The 23,670-nt window shown below is 46.2% G+C and overlaps 1 protein-coding gene across 8 annotated transcripts in view; it reads left to right on the top strand.

Annotated features, from left to right (window-relative positions):
• Nucleotides 1–23,670, top strand: part of AHNAK2 (AHNAK nucleoprotein 2) — a 98,601-nt gene that overhangs the window by 8,186 nt on the left and 66,745 nt on the right. Inside the window, exon 1 of one of the 8 annotated variants that reach the window (XM_083516536.1) lies at nt 20,585–20,990. The exons of the other annotated variants lie outside the window; for them this stretch is intronic. The gene's annotated coding sequence lies outside the window, so the exon portion shown is untranslated. Of the gene's footprint in view, nt 1–20,584; nt 20,991–23,670 lie in introns of those variants that run through there. 8 annotated transcript variants of the gene reach the window in all.

Below are 23,670 nucleotides of genomic sequence, written 5' to 3'. Positions count from 1 at the left end.
AGGGATCTGCAGGGCAGCAGCAGCAGCCAAGGTTCATGCCAAGAAATTGAATGGACCCGAGGTGTGGTCTATGCACAAGACAGAAAGCAATGCAGCCCAAGAAAGTTGACTCAGACTATGAGATCTTCTGCTATAAATGCGACAGAGAGAGAACAAGGAAAAATGCTCATAGCTGGCGTGGAACGCAATACAGCTTTAAATAGTACACAGCATTTGGAAAGGTTTGTCGTATGAATAATGAGTTTGCACAATGCTATAGTTACCCCAGATAAACAAAAACCAGGAATGTTGCTTCCTGGTCTTGGGGCAAAGGACAAGCTGGTGCCCTCCATTTCATGTGCAGAATCCAACCTGTTTGGCAATTGAACCGATGTCAGCAGCACTGACAGGGCTTCCCCTGCTTATTGTAGGGTCAAATATGGCTAGTGTTGGAAGAGATGCTCCTTTACGAAATTGGGTCCCTAGCTGTTTGGGGCTTCGTGTGCTAGTGCCCCGCAGCTCAGTGGCAGCCAATGCAGCGCTTCCAGGGCCACTGACATGTAATCCCATTAGGCTGCCCCCTTTACTGACCTAGCAGCTGCATCCTGCGGTAGCTGTGACCTCCAGACCATCTTCAAGGGCAGCCCCACATACAGTGCATTACAGTAGTCCAGACAGGACCAGAGCATGGGCAACTGAGGCTCGGCTATCCCATTCTAGCTGTAGCTGGCAAATCAGTCTAAAATGGGCATAAGCATTTCTAGCCATGAAGGCACACAACTCCTGCGATAGGTTGGAATCCAGGAGTACTATACTGCTTAAGAGTGATTGTGTCTGTTATGTACTGAGTTGAATAGGATCCAAAATGCAGCAGTCTGATTGGTCCTAGAACAATAGGATTCAGAATGCAGCAGTCTGATTGGTTCTAGAAAAATAGGATCCAGAATGCAGCAGTCTGATTGGTCCTAGAACAATAGGATTCAGAATGCAGCAGTCTGATTGGTCCTAGAACAATAGGATCCAGAATGCAGCAGTCTGATTGGTCCACAGGAGCCATCCAATCCAGCTCCTGATGGAAGTGAATCCTCAACCTGATTGGCCTACAGGAGAATCCCGGAAATAGCCAATCACGTGGGGCCCATTGTGTAAAAAATGTATATAAAGCAGACATTCTAGGGGAACTTCGATTCCTCCTCACCACTATGAGCTGAATAAAGAGCATGAAATCCACTCACGACTCCGAGTATATTTCAGTATCAATATTTCAATTAGACCAGAAAGGAATCAGCTCCCAGTGAGGAAGTTGCATGGAGCAGCAGCTGCATTTAAGCTGGATCCCAAGTTAATATTTTGCCAGAGCCAGATTATGAACAAATAAAAGCGAGATCAAAACCCTTGCCAACCAATATAAAGCGAAGTGTTTATTCAGAAGCAAATGTGCCAGCAAAAGGGAAGCGCCTTGCTAGAATTAAGTATGAAAACAAAGCAGACAGCCCTCCAATTGTGGGAGTATGAAAGAAGCTGACACCAGTTTCAAGCCTGGGTGCTTATGGGAAGCTTGAGAAACTGGTTTCGTTATGAAAAGAAAAGCCTTGTTGCTGATGGATTCCACTTTACCCCGCAGTGTGACGATTTGAAAGCAGATGAAAATGGATACAGATCACTGGCGGAGGAAGAGGAGTGCGGGGGGAGCGCATCGACCCCGGCAGCGCAATCCCAGTGGGGTGCCATCGCGGCTCCCCCCCCCGCCTGAGCTGGGTGCCCCGCCCCAAGGATGAGCGCCAGCCCCGCCCCACCCCGTCTGCTCTCCACACCCCCCGCCCCGCCCCTGGTGCCGGAGCATGAAGCTCCGCCACTGATACAGATGGTCCCACCAACATTTACCTGAGGCGTCTGCAGGGAGGGAAAAGCATGGATAACCTAATAAGGGAGAAGTTTTTCCAATGTGCACCAAGTAACTGCATCCATCCCTGTGGATGGCAGGATCTATAGCCAAACTAGATTGAATGGCTCCCAGTACATTTCCAAGCACAATTCAAAGTGTTGGTGCTGACCTAAACGGCCTCAGCCCAGTATACCTGAAGGAGCATCTCCAACCCCATTATCCAGCCCGGACACTGAGGTCCAGCGCCGAGGGTCTTCTGGCGGTTCCCTCCTTGTTAGAAGTGAGGTTGCAGGGAACCAGGCAGAGGGCCTTCTCGGTAGTGGCATCCGCCCTGTGGAACGCCCTCCCAGCAGATGTCAAGGCAATACACAACTATTTTACTTTTAAAAGACAACTGAAGGCGGCCCTGTTTAGGGAAGCTTTTAATGTCTGACGCTGTATTGTTTTTAATATTCGGTTGGAAGCTGCCCAGAGTGGCTGGGGAAACCCAGCCAGATGGGCGGGGTATAAATTTATTATTATTATTATTATTATTATTATTATTATTATTATTATTGGTGCTTTAGTTGACATTCCTGCATCATAGGGGGTTGGACTAGATGACCCTCAGGCACCCTTCCAACATGTATGATTCTATGAAAGAAGCGTGTTGAAGATGAGCACGAATGATTCCAGACTGGGGGAAACTACCATATTTTTTGCACCATAACACTCACTTTTTTCCTCCTAAAAAGTAAGGGAAAATGTCTGTGCATGTTATGGAGGGAATGCCTACGGGTGGCATGCCAACGGATTTTCCTCCTCTAAAAACTACGTGCGTGTTATGGTCGGGTGCGTGTTATAGAGCGAAAAATACGGTACATTTTTGTGCTGCAAAGGGGTTAGTGTGCATGCAGCCTCAGCTGACTTGTGAGTGATATGCCTTCCATTGAAGGAGTTCACCCTATAAGAAAGGAAATGCAAGCTCTTGAAATCGTCCTCCTCGTTTTATTTGTATGCCGCCTTTCCAGGGTTACAACCGTGCTCAAAGTCAACAGCCGGTGTGAAGGATCAGAGCCGCTCAGTATCTTGTGTGTGGTCCCCTAACACTTTGCAGACACGCTCCTAAAAGTGCAAAGCATGACTGTGACAAGCTGGGCAGGACTGAGAGGAGGAGGCAGCGTGCCCCACCCACCTGCTTGTCAGAAAAACAGAGAATTGGTCGAGAGTACATTTGGTGGCGGGTCTGTGCATGTTGGCTTGAGCTGCATGACACAGCATCCTGCCTCAAGCTCTGATAAAAAAAAATGCAATCTGTCTCCAGCCTTAATGCAAAACAACCAATGGCCAGTCACCTTCACATCCCCTATAATATAAATCAGAAGTGATGGCAGATGGGCTGTACAATCTGGGAAGATTTCCAAACTTTTTCTTTTTCTTTTTTAATAAAGTCGTTTAAACAGGCTTTGGCAGTGGGGTGTGAGCAGCACTGCAGATGTGCTCTCTGGATGAGGATTAAGCTAGAGGACAGGTAGGGAACAGAATCTGGCAGCAAACTGCTTGGTTTCCTTTATCCAGCTCTTTTTTAAATACACTCTGGCCTGGAGCTGAACCCAGATGTGATTAGGGAGAGGAGATAATGTCATATTTATCCCATTCTGATGGGCAGGAAACCCGGCAGTTCTGCAAAGGTACCGTATTTTTTGCTCTATAAGACTCACTTTTTCCCTCCTAAAAAGCAAGGGGAAATGTGTGTGCGTCTTACGGAGCGAATGCAGACTGCGCAGCTATCCCCGAAGCCAGAACAGTAAGAGGGATCACTGCTTTCGCTGCGCAGCGATCCCTCTTGTTCTGGCTTCTGAGATTCAGAATATTTTTTTTCTTGTTTTCCTCCTCCAAAAACTAGGTGCGTCTTGTGGTCTGGTGCGTCTTATAGAGCGAAAAACACGGTAACTTGCAGCAAGAGTTCTGGGCACACAACTTGCATTGTTGATATTTTGCTTAGACAAAGAATACTTTTGAGAATTTTCTCTGAATATTTTCCATCTTTTTGTGGTACCCAGTGTTGTAAACAAAAATTTCCCTTTTCCCTTATGGGGTATCCAAGAGCCGAGACAGAGTCCTTACATAGGTTCCCTATTAGTAGGAGAGAATATCAGAGGCCAACCAGAGAATATTGAGAAGCAAAGCAGCTAGTAAGCTTGATCTTTATTGATCTGTTGCAACAGGGTGCTCCCCTCACCCGCAGGGGAGAAGGAGGAACCCAGAACAATGGCGCACAAGGCCTTATAAAGACTTTTGAAATTGCCACCCTGTAGATCAAGACCACCCCCAGAAACATCATACATACATCACAGAAGGGGTGTAACCTAAGACCACCCCTCAGATACACCATACCTACATCACAGAAAAGGCGGTCTAAAACAGAAATTTGAATGTTTTTCTCCTGTCGTTGTTTATCTCCTGTCTGGCAGGTTACTTGACTGGATTGCCTGGAGAGCCTGGCTAGTCTTTTGTAATGATAAATACTTAGTTCCCGGGCCATGTCACAGGCTCACACCCTATTCAAACACAGACATACCCTTAAGACAGGATTGGTGAGGAAAGAGACAATGGGGAGGTTTCCCACTTTGACCTTACAGAGAAAACATTTGCTCAGTTTAGGAATCAAAATGGTTCCAGGTTGGTCTTCCTGTGCTGATCTATGTACGTGCTTGGTTGGTACACTTATGAACATTACCATATATCTAAGACCATAAAATTCCTATCACACCAGGTTGCCAAATACACAAACGGGCCCTAGTGTTTGTGCTTCTTAGGGTTGACAACATGCATATCATCCAAGTGCCCCTATTTTCCAGGGACAGTCCTGGAATTAGAAAAGCCGTCTTGGCTTCTCAATTTGATCCCAGAATGCCCTTATTTCCCCCGCCAGGGCGATAAGCCAGCACTTCTCCTGAGTAGCAGTGGCTGCGAGGGAGCATCCTGTTGCCTCTCCAGGTTCTCTCCAGGGCCACTGCCCCTGGCCTCCTCCCTTGGTCACCAAGGCTCAGCCCCTTGTGCCATGCTAGCTCTGAGGTACAGGCAGAGGGCAGTGCCCCCCTGGGCTGAAAAAAGGGGTAGCAGAGTAGAGCACTTTGTGCATTTGTTTCTATAAAAAAAATGCTTTGTGCAAGGAGTCTTGATTTTTTTATTTTAAAAAATGCTTTGTGCATTTGCATCTAATCTTGCCTCTTCTAAAATATATTTCCTTTTGTAAATATACCAGAATAAGACATTAAAAACCATGATGATCAAAACATAGATAAGAGTTTTTAAAACAAATTTGCATGTTCATTTAGCAAGGCACATTTTTGCACATAAACAAAACACAGAGAAGCGCATAAAATCCTGCCAGGATTTGCATTCTGACCGGCAAACCCAGCTCCGGCTTCAGAGAGCTCTTGCTATGGTTCCTGGGAGTATGTGAAGCACGCCAAGGACTTAAAATGCTCTGTATGAGAGCCAAGCTGTATTATTATTAATAATAAATATTTTAAGTGCCTAAAATAGCCGGGCAGTGTACTGAGATAAGATAAAAGACAGTCTCCACCTTAAGGTTTACAGCCTTCAGGAGGCTGGGGGACCGGTTGTTAAAAAAGAGAGAGGCAGCAGACCACAAGTGCTAAAAGCATCATTTGTGGGAAGTGAGAGACATTTGAAGGAGTTTTTTGTATAAAGCGAGTCAAGAAATAGCCATGTGTAAGATAACAAGGAGGAGGGGCTTCCAGTAAAAGGGAACATCAACTGGGAAGTGTCATGTTGGAAAGAGAAAACATGGGGCGTGGAGGGGATCAGAGCCAGCAGAAAGTAATGTAGCATTTAACGTATAAATGTTATTGAAACTGCACAGTGCATAACCAGATAGGACCTCCCTTGGCACTACTAGGCGAGGGCTTCAAATTGGTCTAAGGCGCTGATGTCTTTTGATGAAACCACAGGTGCAAGTCGGTGTTGTGCAAATTCTCTCACTCCATCAGTGCAAGGATTTCTGATGCACAACAGGACATTCTCCCTTCTCTTCTTCTTTTGCACACCCTTAATCTATTCTGAGGGACGCGGGTGGCGCTGTGGGTTAAACCACAGGGCCTAGGACTTGCCAATCAGAAGGTCGGCGGTTCGAATCCCCGCAACGGGGTGAGCTCCCGTTGCTCTGTCCCTGCTCCTGCCAACCTAGCAGTTTCAAAGCATGTCAAAGTGCAAGTAGATAAATAGGTACTGCTCCAGCAGGAAAGTAAACGACGTTTTCGTGCGCTGCTCTGGTTCACCAGAAGCGGCTTAGTCACGCTGGCCACATGACCCGGAAGCTGTACACCGGCTCCCTCGGCCAGTAAAGCAAGATGAGCGCCGCAACCCCAGAGTCAGCCACGACTGGACCTAATGGTCAGGGGTCCCTTTACCTTAATCTATTCTGAATGCTCTCCCAATCCTCTGCAACAGATTTTATAGAATCATAGAATTGTAGAGTTAGAAGGGACCCCCAGGGTCATCTAGTCCAGCCCCCTGCAATGCAGGAATCTCAGCTAAAGCATCCATGACAGATGGCCATCCATTCTCTGATTTAAAACCACAGGGAAGAAGAGTGCACAACCTCCTGAGGGAGACCGTTCCAGGGTCAAACGGGTCTTACCGTCAGAAAGTTTTTTCTGATGTTTAGCCAGACACTCCTTTCTTGTAACTTGAAGCCGCCGGTTCGAGTCCAACCCTCCAGAACAGGAGAAAACAAGCTTGTTCCCTCTTCAGATATTTCAAGATGGCTGTCATATCAGTTGCCTCTTTTCTAGGCTAAACATACCCAATTCCTTCTTCTGCTTTTTTGTTAAATCGTTTTTATTAATTTTCCAATAAAAAACTACCTATTAACATATCAAATCATAATCCAATAAAAATAAAATTAAAAATTAAGAAAAGATCAAATTATCTTCCAAATTATAATTTTTAATTTTGGGGGCTTCCCATAGTCTGGACCTTGAAGCATATCTCCAAATCTCAATCCTGCCTCTCGTCGTTATTTCCATATTTCCACACCTCGATTTTAACGCTCTAAACATACCCAATTCCTTCAACCATTCCTCATAATGCTTGGTTTCCAGACCCAGATTTGGGAGATTCTGAGGATGTGCAGAAGGTGTCCAATGGGGGTTGCACAATCACAATTACACAAGTGGGGATGCTCACACTGATGGGACATGACAGTTGAGTGCCACCCCTTTTTTTCGAGACTGTCAACTTATTTGTGTTTGATCCCAGAGGAGGACTCCAGTAAACTGGTATCCGGATCCCCCCCCCCTTCCCATTCTCCGGCACAACCCTTGCATTATTTCCAAATAAAGTGGGTCTTTATAAGTTGAAGAACCCTTCCTTGTCTACACTATAGATGAGGGATGGGGGAAGCAGGGCACTCCATATGTTGTTGGACTACAGATCCCATCATCACTGACCCTTGATCATGCTGGCTGGGGCTGATGGGAGCTGGAGTCCAGCAACATCAGGAAGGACACAGAGTCCCCCAACCCAGCATCAAACTACAGTTGTTGCTGCACTTCCATTCAAGTCAGGGTGCATTTTTAACCGAGAAAGGCAGAGCACGATCTGTAAGAAGAAGAAGAGTTTGGATTTGATATCCCGCCTTTCACTCCCCTTCAGGAGTCTCAAAGCGGCTAACAATCTCCTTTCCCTTCCTCCCCCACAACAAACACTCTGTGAGGTGAGTGGGGCTGAGAAACTTCAGAGAAGTGTGACTAGCCCAAGGTCACCCAGCAGCTGCATGTGGAGGAGCAGAGACGCGAACCCGGTTCCCCAGATTACGTGACTACCGCTCTTAACCACTACACCACACTGGCTAACTGATTTGAATGCCTGTTCTTCCCACTGGTTCACAGATACCATTTGCATACTTTCCAGCTTGCATTATCTGGGGATAAACGGAAAGCTATTACGTAACTGCTGGGTGATGACAGCCAGCGTTCTTGTTCTTTCTGCTGAAACACAAGAAGGAGAAGGTGGAGGCCGAGAGGAGTGATCTCTTGCTTGTGATCCTGTGGCATTGTTTCTGTAACGAGCTGGTAGATCAAAATGCTCTTGATTAATAGGGGTAGGGAAAATCAGGATTTGCAGTAATGTCACTTTGGAGAGGAGCCAGCTTCAGGGAGTGGAGCTGGAGTAAAGTTTCCAAGACTATGAGAGCAACACGAGAGCATGCCTTGCCACTGGTGGTGGGTGAATCTCTGTGGCTCAATTTGCTAACAGCATCGCGCTGATGTCAGAGGGGCAAAAACACAGCTAAGAAGCTCAAATCATGCATATAACTGACACTCTTCTTTGAAAATTAAACCAATGTCCAGACTTTCACATTGAAAAACTTTACTTGCAGAAACTTATAGATGAATTATAAGATAATATCTAAAGTCACATGCTTCTCCAAGCATGGGCTTACTTACAGTCTCTTCTTCTAACTTCCAAACAACTGTATTTTCCTTGCTTTCCAGAGCTCAGCACTTTCAGCTTTCTGTATCCCTGTTAAAGTTATGCCTTGCAGCTCCTATGAGATTCCCACTTTCACCTTCTCCTGCAGTTTTGCTCTCTTTCTTCCAAGTGCTCCAACACTCGATTCAACTTAGCAGTGTTCACAGTGGATTCTAAAACACAGTCATCTTGCCACACACAAAACAGAGTCTGTCCTTCACTGGATACCTCCCATGTGACCAACGTTAGCCAATCACATAAGAACTACTAGAGAACTCTCTAGAATTCAGCTACCAAGCAGTCAGATTTAAACACATAGTAATGCACACAAGCATTTACAATTTCAGGAATTAAATTACTATACTTAACACAGTGACTATGTTCTTACTTCCACTGTTGGAGGCAGAATGCCTCAGAATACTGGCTGGTTGGAGTCTATCAACATCTGGAAAGCTCTATAATGGCTGCCTTATGGTTATACGTGGGTAGATATATCTTGAGCAAAGTTTGGCAAACCTCCATAGCCAAAGGACTTACTGGGTAAACTTCCTCGTGCTTAGAAAAGGTGGGACTTTATTCTTTTCTTTTGCTCCTTAGTGCTGTCCACAAATTTAACAAAGTTATGCAAAAGTTAAAACTGTGGAATGAGTCGAAATCCAGGTATGAATTTGTGTACGTCGCGGAATTTGAAGTTACAGAATTTGAGTTAACTCAGTGCAGAATTTGTGTTTTGTCTGACTTCTCTCACTGTTTCATGCCTCTTTTTGACCACTTGAGGGACATACCTGGTGAGCAGTCTAGTTATATTGTAGAGAGCTACTGTGTTCAAATGGGATGATGCAACATTTCAAGGTGGGTGTGACCGCCATGCTTTCAGCATATGCACTAGTTTCAGTTTAAGGGACTAGGTGAACCAAACATGGACACCGAATTCGTATCCCTGTGATGTGATCAGTCATAAAATCTAGTTTACGTAACAATGAGAAGTGCTTGTCAGCAGAGGAGCAAATTGGGCCAGATATTCAGCTGCCGAAAAATGAGTATAGATTTAAGTTGGAGCACTGGTCTGAGAGCAGGGCACACCCACACCATAACTAACCGTCACGCCCCCCCCAAAAGCCTGGGAAATATAGTTTCTTTGGGGTGTTGAGAGTTGCTAGGAGACCCCCTATTGTCCTCCTAGATCTACAATTCTGAGTGTTCTTTGGGAAGCAGGATTGACTGTTACCAACTCTGGCAATTTATTTCCGGCATTGGCATGAGGTTGGAGCAGAAGACCTTTGGAATCTCCCCCATCCTGTGGTTCTACTCATTAATTTCCTGCAGTAAATGAAATGCAGATACCTTGTATCTCTGGGCACCCCTGGCGGGTCAGACCAAAGCCCCATCTAGTCTGGCATTCTGCTTCCTCAAGCAGGTGTCTCCAGGAAGTCCACAAGAGGGCATAAAGTCCTCTGCTGTTGTTCGCTGCCCGCTCATAGTCTGGGTGGCATGCCGCCAGTGACATACTAAGGCGGCGATTGCCTTATTTTGTTCATCAGAATATTTATATACTGCTGTACGATACAAAATAACAAATCGGTTCTCAGTAATATCTACATATAACAAAATCCTGTAACTATTTAAGAGACCATCCATTAAGTTTTATGGAAAGATGTTTTCTTAATTTCCTGAGTGAGGCTGGTGAAATAGAAAAAGTTTTCAGCAGGGATTTTAAGACCAAAAGAGAAGGTGGGTGCTCAGTCTCTGTTGGCAGAGCTTTCCACAGGACTGGATTGATGAGATTCTTAATAGCTCAGTCGGTAGAGCATGAGACTCTTAACTGCAAGGTTGTGGGTTTGAGCCCCATGTTGGGCAAAATTCCTGCCTTTCAGGGGGTTGAACTAAATGGCCCTCATGGTCCCTTCCAACTATACAATTCTATGACTCTATGACACTAAAGGCTCTATTTCACCAACTCAGGAGACAACCAATGACACTCCTACAGTAGATCTCAGTGATTGAGCTGGGACATAAGGGTTCAGGTGGCCCCTAATTCCTTATATAGCCAAGGAAGTCACAGTGCTCTACAGCAGAGCTTCTCTAGCAAATTCCAGAGTTCCCAGAAGCCTGATCCACAATAACCTGGAGCAGGGCTTTCAGTGTGGCTGCCCCTCTTCTGTGGAACAACATTCCTGCCATGATACAACAAGCACCTGCTCGCCGTACTTTGCAGAAACAAATGAAGACCTTTTTGTTCCAACAGGTCTCTGCCATAGTCTTCTACCTTCTATTCATTCTAAATTCATATTGTGGGGGGTTTTGTGTGCTGTTTTTAAGTGTTTGGGGGAGGTGGGGTGGCTTTTTTTCAATTAAGTTTTGTGCGTTGCTTTGACATATATGGGTGGAAGAAGATGCAGTCATACCTCGGGATGAATACACTTCGGGTTAAGCATTTTCAGGTTGCGCTCTGCAGCGACCCGGAAGTAACGGAGCACATTACTTCCGGGTTTTGCCGCGCATGCATGCGCAGACCACCAAAATGAAATCACGCGCATGCGCAGAAATGCTGAAATGTGACCCGCGCACGCGCAGACGTGCGGACATGGGTTATGTTCGCTTTGGGATGCGAACAGGGCTCCGGAATGGATCCCGTTCGCATCCCGAGGTACCACTGTATAATTATGGTACCTCTGAATGTGCTTCTATGCATCTGATCAGAAAGTACTGTGGTTACTGTCAGGGCCGTCTTAAGCATATCTGACACCGTGGTGCAAAGATCCCTTCGATGGTTCCCCCCCCCCCCGTTTCCCAGAGTTGCCGACCTTTTTAGGGAGGACGGCACTGCCAGCGACGCGCCCAGCTTTGCAGGGCTGGAGGAGGTGGGCAGTGGCTGGAGGGCAGGGAAGAGGGGAGGCTGGACGCAGTGGCTCCTGGCTCAGCTGGCCGCTTCATGCTATGGTGGCCATGGCAGGTGGAGGCTCCAGGCGTGGCGCTGCTTTGGCACAGCATGGCAGAGGCGGGTGAGGGAGGTGAGCTGATGCCGGGAGGCGCTGCGTCCAGCCTCCGCCTGTTCCCTGGCGCCCTCCAGAACTTAGTGCCCTTGCGCCCAGCACCACTAGCCTCTATGGGTAAGACGTCCCTGGTTACTGTGGCTAAAGCCAGGTAACTTTTCCCAGTCATTGTGCAGCAGAACATTTTCCAGCGGGAGTTTTTACCTCTTGGGATATAAGTCCTTCATCCGGCACACAAGAAACACAATTGCTGCACACGGTAGGCGACATGGCTTGCTTCATGCACACCTTAATGGTTACAAACAATCATTATGGCTCCATTATGTTAAATCCTTCCTGGGGCCCTGAAAAGAACAATGGGCAATGTTGTTTCACCGCCCAAGAGGATCGTGTCCACACCCACACAAATTGTGGGTCCTCCTTCATCAATCATAGTTTGTGCCAACAGACAAAAAGACATTGATTTGTCATGTTTATTCATAGTAAGTCCCATTGCATTCAGTGGGATTTACTCCCATGCAAACATGCATAGGATTGCAGCATAAGGAAAAGAGCACATTAAGATGCTTGTACATTCCTTCCTATATAGCACCCAGACTACCACGCCATGTGCGAGCAGTGAAGATGCTCAAGTCCGCAAAGAAGTCCTGGCAGAGAACACTTTGCTTCAGACTATACTGAATATTCAGAAGGGATATTAAGACTATGATTCTATGATTCTGTTCACTGTGCGTCAGAGGCGCCATGTGCTGCACTGTGCATTTAAAGCTGTATCATACCACTTTAGGGATATGGGTGGTACTGTGGTCTAAACCTCTGAGTCTCTTGGGCTTGCCAATCGGAAGGTAGGCGGTTCAAGTCCCTGCAACGGGGTGAGCTCCCGTTGCTCTGTCCCAGCTCCTGCCTACCTAGTAGTTCGAAAGCACACCAGTGCAATATAGATAAATAGGTACTGCTGCGGTGGGAAGGTAAATGCTGCTTCCGTGTGCTCTGGCTTCCATCATGGTGTTCTGTTGCACCAGAAGCGGTTTAGTCTTGCTGGCCACATGACCTGGAAAGCTTTCTGTGGACAAACAACAGCTCCCTCAGCCTGAAGCGAGATGAGCGCCGCAATCCCATAGTCGCCTTTGACTGGACTTAACCCTCCAGGGGTCATTTAACTTTACATATCACTTTAAATAGTTGTGGCTTCCTTCCCCCATGGAATCCTGGGAACTGTAGTTTTTTAATGGGCTGAGAGCTATTCCCGTCACTAAGCTACAATTCCCAGAGTGATTTAACCATCTTTTCCCATGGAACTTTTGGGAATGGTTGCAGCCACTCTGACTGAGGCTGATTGCAGTAAAAACACCTGGAAGGCACCATGTTGACTGTTCCTGAAGTCTTTGCTGGGGATGTTGGGCAATTCAGACAAAATGGAAATGGGAGCAGAAATTGCCAACATTCCCTTATTCTTCCTATGTCCAGAATGGAAACCAGCCCAGTGAATATTATTAGTATCTGTCATCGGTGTTACTTTCAATCTGCCAATGATGGGTAATCTATTATACCCCCCCCCATTCGCACTGGTTCCCCCCCTTTTTTTATGAATGGGGTAGAATAACGTAATTACACAACTGCTGCAGCAGCCAGTGAAACAAATAGCAGAAGGCAGTAGTTCTGGGCAGAAGGCAAACTACAGCAGAAGGGAAACAGGACTGTGTGCGAAAATACAGGGCAGAAAAGAAAACTATCTCCTTACATCCCTGAATCTAACCTCTCCTCCTCCTCTGGCAACTGAACTAAAGCTAAATTATGCATAACTGCATTTGCTCACAATCATTTCTCATAAGCCCCCCGCACCTCCCCACTATCTAAATTCAATTGCAATCTCCCCGAGCCAGAAGTATTTCCTTTTGCTTTATTTCATTCTGCTGGTACTATATAAATACTGAGCGGTATAAGGTTTCCCAGCTTTGCATGCAACAAGCTGTCAAGTTCTTTTAATGCCATTCTCATAAAGGGAGGAATTCTGCCAACTAACCAATGTTCGGTCCACATGTGTCCTTGATTAGATTAACAAAGTGATTTGTTGAAAGAGCCGTCTCTGTTGGCTCTGCGAGTTGAAACACCGCTTGATTTTAAATCGGGCTTTGCTGCTCTCAAAGCAGTAATTGGGAGGCATGAGTGCCCCTCTGACAAATCGGTCCAGGGGGGCAGCAATTAGTAGGTCCCAGGACATCCTTTTTGGACACACACATTTGCCACCATCTCTGTGCTTCCTCAAATGACCATCTCCATATCCACACCACACATTTAAAGCACATTCAACCCACAAGCACATGGTTCCCCCCCCCAAAGAATCCTGGGAACTGTAGTTTCCAGAACTACAATTCCCAGTATCCTCAGAAATCTGCAGTTCCCAAGATTCCTTTGGGGGCAGCCATGTTTTTTAAATGTGTGTTGAATCTGCTATAAATGTACAGTGCGGGTGTGAGCTGAGAGATTGAGGTCATTGCTCCCAGGTTCAGCCCCTGGCATTTTCACATTAAAGCAGCATTTCCCTGTGTTTTCCAGATGTTTTGGACTACAACTCCCATCAGCCCAACCCAGGACAGCCATACTGGCTATGGCTGATGGGAGTTGCAATCCAAAACTTCCAGAGGGCACCAGGTTGAGGTGGGCTGCCTTAGAGGAAGTGCTAGCAGAAAGACCTCATAACCGCTGCCAGACAGAGTGGACAAAGAGCTTCACTGGCATAACACAGCAGCTTCCTAGGTCTCCTGTCTTTATCCCAAAACTAATGCTTGTCAAACTTAGGCCACATCTGCACTACGGATCTGAAGCAGAATAGAATAGAATAGAATAGAATAGAATAGAATAGAATAGAATAGAATAGAATTTTATTATTATGGTCACAGACCAGTTCCAGGTCACTTACAGTATCAGGAAAATCATAAAACACAACATCTGAAGCAGTATCATTCCATTTTTAACACTCTTGGCTTCCCCCAGGGACCCCCAGGGAACTGTAGTTTGTTAAAGAGGCTGAGAACGGTTAGGAGACGCCCCCCCCTCCTTTCACCCTCATAGTGGTTTAACAATCAGTCCCTCTTCTGAGGAAACTCTGGTAATTATAGCTGCTCTGTGAGGTGAATTGGGGCCTCCAAACTATTCTCAGCACCCACAACCAACTACAGCTTTCAGGATTCTTTGGAGGAAGCCATGACTGCTGAGCGGTATAATTCTTCTTTTGATGTATAGTGTATTATTTGGCTTCAGAGGGTTGTCAGCAAACATTCCTGCTGCAATGTTTCACCTTGATTCCAAATTTTGATTAATCGGTGTCAAGCACCTTACCATTTCCTGTGTTGTGAGCAGGGCCTATATCCCTGCCAATGCCGCCTTGTTTCTGTTTTTTGTTTTTATTTATTGAATTTATATCCCGCCCTGCCTCCTGAAGGAGGAATGTTAAATAGTACTTCAATTACTCTGGATTACTCTGGCTCCACGTTGACTTTGCCTCCACTGCTGTGGAACCCAGGGCACTCAGCTCTGCATATGCAAAGGCATAACAAGTTATCATTGCAGGTTGCCAAGTGCCCTGGAATGTATAGTAGCTGGTGGCAAACCTGGAAGGACTGCATCTGAATTTCCAAAATGCAGGGCGGGTGGGATGAGTAATCCTATGAGAATTATAAGGTCTCAGATATAAAATAAACATTCATAAATGTACCAGGCAAACACATACATAAATATATAAACCACGTGTCTGAAATAGTACAGGAGAACAATCCTGAAGCCATTTTGACTCTCCCAAATTGACCTCAAATATTTCTCTGCAAGGAGGAAGGAAATGGGAAAGGCTCTCCCATTGCCTTTGGACTGTAGGGGCTTACACCTCCCTTTTCAAATACAGTCCGGCAAGTATCTGTTAAGCTGGGCAAACTATGAATATGCGTAAGAGATTCAGGAACTAAAGCATTTACCATCTCAAAGGAATGGCCAGGCTACCCAGAAAAGGCAATCAGATAAGGCATTATCAGGTATCCTGGCAGACAGGAGAGAAGCAAAACAGTAATAAACCTGCAGGCACCCAATTTGCAGAAACTCGCAGCAAACATTGCTCTGAATGCATTTGTTGTTGATGATGTTTAGTTGTTTAGTCATCCGACTCTTTGTGACCCCATGGACCAGAGCACGCCAGGCATTCCTGTCTTCCACTGCCTCCTGCAGTTTGGTCAAACTCATGCTGGTAGCTTCAAGAACACTATCCAACCATCTTGTCTTCTGTTGTCCCCTTCTCCTTGTGCCCTCCATCTTTCCCAACATCAAGGTCTTTTCCAGGGAGTCTTCTCTTCTCATGAGGTGGCCAAAGTACTGGAGCCTCAGCTTCACGATCTGTCCTTCCAGTGAGCACTCAGGGCTGATTTCCTTCAGAATGGAGAGGTTTGATCTTCTTGCAGTCCATGGGACTCTCCAGAGTCTCCTCCAGCACCATAATTCAAAAGCATCAATTCTTCGGCGATCAGCCTTCTGTATGGTCCAGCTCTCACTTCCATACATCACTACTGGGAAAACCATGGCTTTAACTATATGGACCTTTGTTGGCAAGGTGATGTCTCTGCTTTTTAAGATGCTGTCTAGGTTTGTCATTGCTTTTCTCCCAAGAAGCAGGCGTCTTTTAATTTCGTGACTGCTGTCACCATCAGCAGTGATCATGGAGCCCAAGAATGTAAAATCTCTCACCGCCTCCATTTCTTCTCTGAATGTATACCCTCCAACATTTCTCTGGGCAGCTTCCAACCTATATAAAAAACATAATAAAACAATAAACTTTTTTTTTTAAACCCTTCCCTATACAGGGCTGCCTTCAGATGGCTTGGGGGGGTCAGATACATACAGCCCAACATTTCCTCTGATAAAAACAGGGGTATCTTAAGAGAAAGCGAGACATTCCAGGATCAAATCAGAAACTGGGATGTCTTCTGTAAATCTGGGACTGTCGCTGGAAAATAGAGACACTTCGAACGGTCTGAGAATGTCAGGACAAAAGTTGTAATGACAACAGCAGCAACAATAGCAAATTCATTCACTTATATATTGTTGAATTGCACCATTTTGCAACGCAATGACACAGAATTGCAGAGTTTCAAGGCAGCTTGAGGGTCCAGCCCCCTACAATGCAAGACTCCATGACAGCTGGCCATCCAATCTCCACTTAAAAACAAGCTAGGCTTCCTAGCTCTTAAAGGCAGCTGTCCGACCAGCTTCTCACACTGTGTTTCAACAAGAACTTCCATCCTTCATGAAAACGCTCGCTGATTTGCAAATGAAATGGAAAAGACTTAATGACAAACACATGCAAAAGTGGCACGAACTGGAATGAGACGGATCCGCCTGGTCCTCCATTCATTCCAGCAGGCCCCTTTTCCGTTCTGGTGGTGGCTGCACTGGACCTTTTCATTTGGAGGGGAGGAGGAGTCATTTTCATCCCATGGGCCACATTCTCTTCTGGAAAACCTTCCAAGAGTCACATGACAGTGATGGCTGCACCCAGAGGCCAAAGTGGGCAGAGCCGTAATTATAAGTTTCGTGCAGTAGGCTAGTTTCTGCAAGCAGACACCTACACCTCCCCACGCCCTTCGCTCTCTCCTCCATCCAAGCAAGGAAGAAGCATCTATGGGTGGCCATCTGCCGTGGATGCTTTAGCTGAGATTCCTGCATTGCAGGGAGGTTGGACTAGATGACCCTTGGGTGCCTTCTGTTGTAAACAAAAATCTGCCCTTTTCCCCTTATGGGGTATCCAAGAGCCCATATAGAGTCCTTACGTAGGTTCCCTATTGATAGGAGAAAATAACAGAGGCCAAACTTTTATCACAAATTTTTATCTATCATTTTATCACCACAAACTTACCACACAGAAAAGGTGGGTGGTCTAAAACAGAAATATGAATGTTGTGTTTCCTGTCTGCCAGGTTATCTGATAATGCCTTATCTGATTGCCTTTCCTGGTATTCTGTCACCCATTGAAATGCTGATTCCTCAATTCCTGAGACAATGGGAAGGTTCCCTGACCCCCCCTCCCTCCTTGCAGAGAAACATTTGGTCAGTTTGGGAATAAAAAATGGTTTCAGGTTGATCTTCCTGTGCTGATCTATGTACACGATTGGTTGGTGCATTTATGAACATTTATATCTAAGACCTTAAAATTCTTATCACAAGTCCCACAACACTTGGTTATCTCTTGATATTGTAGACTTGGAACTGGTTCAGAATCATAGAATCATAGAGTTGGAAGAGACCACAAGGGCCATCGAGTCCAACCCCCTGCCAAGCAGGAAACACCATCAGAGCACTCCTGACATATGGTTGTCAAGCCTCTGCTTAAAGACCTCCAAAGAAGGAGACTCTACCACACTCCTTGGCAGAAAAGGGAGCAACTTCTCTATAAGGACAGATTCAACCTCTGTGAAGGAAAGAGAGTCTCCCACCTCTACTCCACTGTAGAGCACCTCTTACTATCAGAAAGTTCTCCCTGATATTTATTCGGAATCTCCTTCCTTGTAGCTTGAAGGCATGGGTTCGAGTCCTACCCTCCAGAGCAGGAGAAGGCAACCTTGTTCCGTCTTCCATGGGATAGCCCTTGAGATATCTGAAGATGGCTAAGACGCTGTTTGCTTTTGGGGAGATGTTTAAGTATTACGATTCTAGTAGTTTACAGACTATTCACTGCTTTGAATAGAAAAAAGACAAGTGTGCTAATTTTAAGTGTGCTCTATTTCTTTAGATGGCAAGGCTGTATGCACTCAGGTAATCCCCCCAAATTCTGTTGGAAGTGGTAAAGGCCTGTACAGTATCAAAGAAGAAGGGGGGAACCAACGCCTTTCCATGAGGTGTTCCTGAACAGTAGAACTCGGCATCAACAGAACCAACATTTGACTGTCGTTTGTGGCTCATTGATTTAAGTGCATGGAGAAGCTCAACAAGATAGCTCAGTTGGTAGAGCATGGGACGCTTAATCTCAGGGTTGTGGGTCCGAGCCCCACGTTAGGCAAAAGATTCCTGCAAATTCAGCGGGTTGGACTGGATGACCCTTGTGGTCCCTTCCAATCTACAGTTCTACGATTCGCCTGAAGTATTCGGCAAAGCCAAATGTAAGCAGGTTTGGGATTTAAATCCCAGAATTCAGGGGAATCATGCCATATCTTGCCACAAACGAGCAGCATGCATGCACATATACTTGCTATCGTATCTTGCGGCCTTTTGCTCTGCCGCCATAACATGCTGGCAGATCGTACCAAACTCCTGCATTCCTAGTGTGTGTTCAGCAATATTTGCTCTGGTTCCAATCTGAGTTTCGGGTGGGACAAAAAGGCTGAGCCACTGTGCTTCCTTTGAGATGATGATCCTGAGGTTTGTTTGCTTCTGGCATTTTATCAAAGAAGTTGATCTCCTGTTTCTTCCCCCCCACCCGCTGCACTTCCCCAAAAGGGGAATCACTGGAGGAGGGCCGGAACGAAACTTGAACAAACCAGTTTTCTACCAAATGCTAAGCAACATTTCTCACTTATGAGTATCTTGGATGCAGAACCAACACACCCTGACCTAGACTTGCAATAATATTCCAAGCGAATGCATATGCCTGGCTGCCGGCTCCCAGTGTTAATTGAACATGAATATTCCACAGCCGTAGGTTTTTAAGTCCTCAAAGTGTTAAAAAACTGCAGGAGGCACAAAATGAAGGCAATCCATTGCAGAGTTTCCTAGGAGTTAGCCCCATTCACCATAGAATCATAGAATTGGAAGGTACCCCTGCAATGGAGGGGAGCTTTCCCTGGGTGAGCTCGAACCACCAACCTTCTGGTTAAGAGCCAGACGCACTGCCCCATTGTGCAACAAGAGGAATTAGCATAATGGGCCTTGTTTCAGAAAAAACACATGGATAGGATTGGTGGGAAGCTGTTATTAGACAGGCTTAAAAGGGGGATTAACCAACATTACAGAGGACCCACCCATCAGGGTAGGATCTTCACACAATCCTGCTCACGGTGCAATCCTTCCCATCTCTGCTCAATGTCCCATTGAGATCAGTGGGGCGTACTGATCCTACCTAAGGTAAAGGTAAAGGACCCCTGGATGGTTAAGACCAGTCAAAAGCAACTATGAGGTTGCAGCGGTCATCTTGATTTCAGGCTGAGGGAGCTGGCGTTTGTCAACAGACAGCTTTCCGGGTCATGTGGCCAGCTTCTGGCACAATGGAACACCATGACGGAAACCATAGCGCACGGAAATGCCATTTACCTTCCCATCGCAGTGGTATCTATTTATCTACTTGCACTGGCGTGCTTTCGAACTGCTAGGTTGGCAGGAGCTGGGGCAGAGCAACGGGAGCTCACTCCGTCACAGGGATTCGAACCGCTGACCTTCTGATCGGCAAGCCGAAGAGGCTCATTGGTTTAGACTACAGCGCCAGCCGCATCTTAGTTTAGGTGTGCATAGGATCATAGCTCAATTTACAGGTGCTATCAACAACAACTAGTGAACCTGTCCCAGTGGCTTCAACAGGATTTCATCATGGTTGAGCTGGATCCCAGCTAGAATGTGTGTTTTTGCACTGTCCTGGCCCCAGTTGTGCGATGGTAAGGAAGGTCTGAAACACACATATTGCCAATCTATATGCTGATCCCACGCGGCCACGCCCCAAAACCTTGGGAGCTCCACCATCGCAGGCCCGCAGGTGTGTGATCCTTGCATCGCGCCAGGCAATGTGATGATGACTCATGCACGCACACACACACCTGCACACGTGGCCACAACAGGTATGCAAATCTGGCAAGAGACTGTGTGATTAGGCTGCAATCCTGAATCCTGAGTCCACTGGTGCTAAAATAGCAGGGTTGCAACAAATTTGCTGGATCAGCCTGAAAAAGGATGTCTAAAGGACACCATCGGTGGCAAGATATTTAACTATGGCCCTTGCATGTGTGCTTGTGTGTGTTCTTGGCTACGTGTGTGTTTGGTGAATACCGTGACTCATTGCCCTGAGGCCAGTTTGGAAATGAATCTCAGGAAGAGAGATGTTTTGTTATGTGCACTTTCGTTCCCAATGCATTTGCAGCCACAGGGAAACTTCTGCGCTCTCTCTCTCTCTCTCTCTCTCTCTCTCTCTCTCTCTCTCTCTCTCTTTTTTCTCCACCCCTGGATCCACATTGGTGCTTGCAAATGTAGGCTTAGAGACAGAGTCCGTATTGAAATCCACCCGCCCCAGTCTTCTCCCTCCATGCCTGAGGGTGAGTCACAGACTCGGCAAAAGGCACGGAGAGTTGCTCCAGCCCTGAATGAAGCAGTCCAGCTGTTGCCTTCCTGTAGGGGTGGGGTAGGGGGGTCGGAGCTGGATATCACAGGCTGCCTGAGCTGCAACTGCACCACTGAGCGTGGAGTGGGGCAGGCCAGGAGGACTCCTGGCGGAGACTACGAGGCAGCTCTCTTCCTAACCTGATGGGAGGAACTCCCTGCTCAGCCTGACTTCTGAGATTCAGCAACAACACGTTTGTTTTGCTGAAGTTCTGCGTGCCTCACTTTGCAGAGGGCTGCTTGGAGGAGCTAATCCCGCACTGGCAGCCTTTATCTACAGAACCATTTCTAAGAACTTTTGTTTCTTTGTTTTGGTAAGTCTTTTTTCTTCCCACCTTCTCCTGTTTTGTTGGGGTATGTGGGCTTGCAGCAGCAGACTGCAAACCCAGACTTGAGCTTTTGGGTTCGGGGATGGTTAACTGTCTGCATGCACTGCGATTTAAAGAGAGAGCGTAAAGATTGCATTCTCAAGCTGGACAGTGCTCCAAGGATGTGATGAGGAAAAGGTACGGAGAGTATGTTGTGCGCCCACCATCAAGTCTTGCTGTGTTGCAGAAGTAAAAAACCCAGAAATGAACACCTCAGAGGTTGTGGAATTGGGCTTTTGGGTAACTTTGAGGTGAGGGGCTTTTGATCAAAAGTATAGCAAACAGTGATGACTGAACAGATTACTTTATGAGTTCAGAGATAAGGGACAACTTTTACAGGTGAATGAGATCTGTATCAGTAAGGTTAAAAAAGTTTTCTGCTCAAGTTTTCTGCATGTTAGATTCAGAAGCAGAGTCCCATCAACTTCAGTCAATTTTCTTCCAGGGGCGTGTTCACAGGGTTGTATGCTGGCAGTGAAGTCTTGTGTGTATCAGGAGAGCATGGTGGCTCAGTGTGGAAGTTGAGCTCCAACGCCTTTGGTTCAGTTTTTACATATAAAGGTTAATCTATCAAAATCCAAAACAGTGGGAACCAAAGCACCTTCAAAATTTGCATTTATCTTAATTTTCTGAAGCAAATTAATTTTCTCCAACCAAATAAGGTTTGCAAAAAATGCATGTATTTAAGGAAAGTGTGCCTAAATAGGAATGCATTGGTGGAAGTAGCATACAAAAATGGATTATTAGGAGAAATTGCTTGTAAAAAAAAAAAGACAAAGTTGCATACATCAGGAGAAAGTCATACGTACTAAAATGCTGGATAATTTGCAAGATGATTGGTGGAGTGGGGGGGATTGCAAATTGCAGCACATATGTGGAGAACCAAATTTAAGATTTGGGGAAATGAGAAACTGAGAGGATGGGAATTGGCAAATCCTTTGATCCCTAGTCTCCATGTGCACAGAGCAAATAGGCACAGCCAGCACACATACACCCTAAAATATTTGAGAATGAGCAGGAGTGGTCTTGCTTGTCAATGGCTGGGGGTGAGGGGCCTGCTGCAGACTTAGCCCCATCCACTCGCTCAGCAGGGTCTACAAGTTACACCATGCAAATGAGTAGTTGTCATACAGCCATTCTGACCACTGCCTTTTGAGACCATGCGTGGAAGTCAAAACAGGCACTGCACTTGGATGTGGGAGAGGAAGGCGTGTCCCTCTGTATCTAGAACACTGCTGCCTTGCAGCCAGTCAGTTTAGGGCTGTTTTACACTGAGTGGCAGTGGTAGTAGAGTTTCAGACAACCATCATTCCCTGCCCTACCTGGAGATGCCAGAACTCGAACTCGGGACTTCCTTCGTGCAAAGTGCTGCCACTGAGCTTTGGGTCCTTCCACAAGGACATGCTGCCTGTACAGTTCCTTACAATAACCAAGCCTTCCCTACACACCCAGTTAGCTTTCAATGGGAGGGGGTAACATTGCAGCCTTCCCTTATAGAGTTGTCACAAGCACGGATTCCCCAAAGGTTTCCTACTGCCCTGAACATGCCCGATCTTGTCCAATCTCAGAAGCTAAGCAGGGTCAAGCCTGGTTAGTACGTGGATGGGACCCTGTCTGGGAATACTGGGTGCCATAGGCTTAGAAGCCTGGATAGCTCAGTTGGTTAGAGTCTGGTGCTGATAATGCCAAGGTTGCAGGTTCGATCCCTGCATGGGACAGCTGCGCATCCCTGCACTGCAGGGGGTTGGACTAGATGATCCACAGGGTCCCTTCCAACTCTACATTTCTATTATTTCTATAAGATGAGGCGTGGTTGGCTTCTATTCTGTTCTTCTGTTCTCTGCATCAATCTGTAGGGAAATTAAATGACCATTGCATCTCCTTGCAGGCCCCCTTTTAAAAAGAAAGGGGGGAAACTATGGAAAATACGTGCAAAAGAAATGTTAGATTTGTGGTGCTGGTCCATTCAAAATTAAACATTTGTGTGGCCTCATCCTATACATGTTGGCTCACAAGTGAGTTCCATTCAGTTAACTGGGATGTGTTCCCTAGTAAATGTACTTAGAACTGCAGACTTACAAAGTCCCTGCTGTCCCCAAAGTCAGTAAGGTGGGTGTTTGTACTTTTTGGTGCGCTGTGGATTTACTGCCTAAACCATGTTTTGATTTCAGTGCTTCGTTTTTCTTTTTGCACGTTCCCCAGAATACTTTTCTAGAAACGCAAGATAAAAAGAAGCAAACAGATATAACCTCCAGAATTTGCAGATGCTAGAGATAGGGCCTTCTCCGTGGTGGTCTCTCATCTGTGGGAGTCCTTCCCAGTGGGCAAACAGCTGGCCCTTCAGTTCTGGATTTTAAGTGGGCTTTGCAGCAATTGTTTCAAACTGCTTTTAGCTGCCTTGTCTTCTGGCGAATCACTTGGACGCGTTTTGACTTATCCCAGTGGCTCTCCTGCAGCTGGTTTGAAGTGTGTTCTAAATCGTAATGTTACCGGTCGCTTGGCTGGACTTCCCTAGCTACTGTTTCAAATTATGGCCCTTTGGTTGATATTGTGCTTGTGTATGTTTTATAGCTGAATAGTTTTATGTAAGCCACCTTAAGAGGGCTTTTTGGCCCGGAAAGGTGGC

The sequence above is a fragment of the Podarcis liolepis genome (assembly GCF_965112155.1).
Source record: "Podarcis liolepis genome assembly, chromosome: 1".
Classification (NCBI taxonomy): Eukaryota; Metazoa; Chordata; class Lepidosauria; order Squamata; family Lacertidae; genus Podarcis; species Podarcis liolepis.
The sequence above is the reverse complement of the archived record's forward strand: the minus strand, read 5'-3'. Positions and strand labels throughout refer to the sequence as shown.